At 36.3% G+C, this 3,464-nt stretch overlaps 1 long non-coding RNA gene across 1 annotated transcript; it reads right to left on the bottom strand.

Annotated features, from left to right (window-relative positions):
- Window positions 1-450: 450 nt before the first annotated feature.
- LOC122140031 lies at window positions 451-3,464 on the bottom strand. The gene is made up of 3 exons (XR_006156760.1): window positions 3,429-3,464; window positions 3,185-3,300; window positions 451-1,011 (listed from the first exon to the last, which is right to left on the bottom strand). It is a non-coding gene; the product is annotated as an uncharacterized LOC122140031 (long non-coding RNA).

Raw genomic sequence — 3,464 nt, forward strand, 5'->3', positions numbered from 1 at the left:
ATATACTATTTAGGATGGATAGTGTGCACATTGGGATGCAGGCTTGTTCCCCTCAATTTGATCTGACATCTGAAAAATACAGCAGTGATGTGGATATTAATCATTTTTAAAATGTGCGCTTTATGTGGGTCTTTTCCAGGAGTATGACGCGTTGATGAAGTATTAGACATGTATTTGATATTTGTTTTAGTTAAATTAAATGTTATATTAATTAAAGGTGCTCTAAGTGATGTCACACGTTTTTTTAGGCCAAAACATCTTTTGTCACATCCTGCAAACATCTCCTCACTATCCGCTAGCTGCCTGTCCCCTGAACACACTGTAAAAAAAAACACGGTCTCTCTAGACACCACAGGCTCCACAAACAACAAGAAAAAAAAACAAACTGGGCACACCCGCACCACGAAACATAACAAACTGTTACAGCCAATAACCGACAAGAAAGATTTGGGGGTGTGGGGTTTGGGGGGCTTAGTGCACGGATGAGGAGGAGGGAGGGTCTAGCTAGCCTCTGTTTTGTTTGACAACAATTCGAACGTCAACAAGAAGTTACGACTCCCGGCATCGCTTTGAGCACCTTTAAGTATCTGTCTTTACATTCTGAGTAATGCTGAAACGTTTTAACTTCAATCAAGAGACAGCTGTATGTGGGTCGCAGGTGTGTGTGTCGCATTGAACAGTACGTCGCGGCAGTTTGTGTGTGGCCTTGCTATGCTGACCAGCAGCATTGAGGGGTACTATCTCTGGGTATGATCTGCAATGGAAAATGGAGCACGGCCAGAGCAGGTACTGGTAATAGAAAATGCACATAGGCTTAAAACACGGTCAAGTCCTTCAGTCAAAAACAATAGAAGATAAGTTTCTTTCCAGTTACAAACAAACAAGTTCATATATAATCAGTATTAATATACAGATGTGAATGTTCATTTGGCAGATTGATATTCACCCACGTCCTTTCAGAATTCCAACAATGGCTATGATCCTCTGTAGTGGCTCTCACCAGGCCTTGTCCTGAAAAATAGATAAGATGTATCATGCTTGTAAAAATTCCTACACATCAACAGTGGCCACATTGTTTTGTTTTCATCGGCAGAGAAGAGCCATTAGGTTGCCGCTTAACAATAATTGCAGTTTGGAACTTGAATGAAAATTGAGCATGAACAAACTTTGCCTCTATTACTGCTTCTAATGCAGGAACATTAAGGGGTTAAAATTTCTTAAAAGGGTTCAAGCTGCTGTGTAAATGTGATCAACAAAATCTTAAAACCACTTGTAAAACTGACTGTAATGAAGTGTGATTTTGGCACAAACCTTTGGCAAGAGACTGAGTTTAATTATTCTGACTCGCAGTACAATTATTGAATTTAGATGGGTCATGATTTTCGAATTTTCATTCATTGTCAAATGGAATAGTTTGTTATTATTGCAGAGTTTATAAAGTAAATTAAAGAGTAGAAAAGGTAAATAATCTTCACATGTATTAAGCTGGAACCAACAAATGTTTTACATGAGGAATTACTATTATCAAAATAGTTATCCCTTTAAGTATTGATGGCATGCACTTCTGTCCATACAAACTCCGCTGTTCTGCGCTCTAGTCAGAGATTACTCCAGGAACACTTTAATAGGCCAAGAAGAAGCAAATAAATGTATTAAGTATAACGAGGTTAGGTTCCTTCAACTGTCCATCCTATTAAAAATGGCCAAAAGAGTATTGTATTTCGCCAGATTTAATAGTGTAAACTATATTGTATATTTAAGCACGAATGAGAACCGTTTCGAGAAAACAAATAGAGCAGAAAAAAAAGGAATATTCGAATGTCAAATTTTCAAATCGAATACCAACCCACTGAACGAATATTCTAGTCCAGCCCTATCTACAATATTCAATAATGACAGTAAAGTAGACCATTCTAGGTCAATTTACTGCAGTAAATCCTCTCTCAACCAGTAGAAAATGCATTGAACACCTGACTATGCATGAAAAAAAAAAAAAAAAAAGTCATAAACCGGAAAAACCGGCATATTTTTAAAAAAAAAACGCCGAGAACTAATTCAGCGACTTACTTGTCAAACACTCACCCAGAAGTTGTTGAAGTAAGTTAACTAGTCCAATCTGTCAGAAACTATGGATAAGGAGGACATGAAAGTTCATGTTAAATCGTTATTTTCACTCACGATGAGTCTGGTTCACTATAAAGGAGAACAAACTTAGTCAGCTGAGAAAGTTAAAATCCAGGCATGTGTATAACTAGGAGGTAACGTTACGTTACGCGCAGGTTACAGGTAAAGTATTTACGTTACCAGTAATTTAACGTTACTTTAACGGTAGGAGCAACGTAGCATTATAAAGTTTCCTAGATTAATAGTATTCGTATCAAACTAACGTTAATGTTAACTGACTGAATGTGCCACTGCTAACGTTAAGTTAAAAAACAAACTGCCACTGAGACAAGTCTTTGTCAGGTCCTAACTTAACATTACGTTAACTAAGTTAAACCATGGACTGTATAAAACAAGGTTCCAACCTGCAATAGCCTTTTATTTAACGTTAACTTAACTGTTACTTGTTTGCAAGAGGCAACAGTAACTTGTAAGATGTAACGTTAAGTTAACAGCTAACGTTATTAAATTAATGTTAGTCAACCACAGGTATTTAACATTAATGTTATGATGGCTGATGCATGTTTCACATTCAGGGCTAATGTTAATAACGTTTTTAACTTTATTAGGACCGGCATAATGTTACATTTGCTAAAGCTAGACAGACTTTTATAAGGTTAATACATTACATAACATAACGTTACAAACGGCGAGTTTTAACATTAGCCCTGCTGACTCGACATAATGTTAACTTACATATTAAAATTGTAAAATGTATTTAAAAAAAAGCTGCCGCACTTAACAAGCACTTTTGACATTGTGAGGAAACATATAAATATATATTATTTATATGAAATTGATTTAAATTGTAAAAATATTTGCCATTATTACATTCACACAACATGAACTGAGTAATGTCATCTTTGAGACTGTTGGTTATTACATGATTAAAAATGTAAACATACACTTAAAGCATGGCCAATCACATCAGAAATGTGTATCATAGCAAGGGAAGCACACAAAAAAAAAGCCAATTGGTACACCAAAATTAAATAACCCTAACCCCATCAAATAATTTTACCTGCAGCCGCATTTATCCTATTATGACACGTCTCTGAGGGTCTTTCCCTTAATGGTGTCCAGTGATTAAAGAAAGGACTGATGAAGGTGACATGAATCTCCCCTTTCAGTGCGCCACTTCAGCAGATGAAAGACAAAAGGACAGAAAGTTACTCAGATTTTCTATATCAGTAACATTATGAAAATCATACTTAATACTACCCTAGTGTAGGTTTTCGAACAGTACGTGGGTAAAATTGACTTACGTTGGTGAATCATGGGTCTTTCTGTTGGGGGTTCTC

This window comes from Cyprinus carpio, chromosome A1 (genome assembly GCF_018340385.1).
Source record: "Cyprinus carpio isolate SPL01 chromosome A1, ASM1834038v1, whole genome shotgun sequence".
Taxonomy (NCBI): domain Eukaryota; kingdom Metazoa; phylum Chordata; class Actinopteri; order Cypriniformes; family Cyprinidae; genus Cyprinus; species Cyprinus carpio.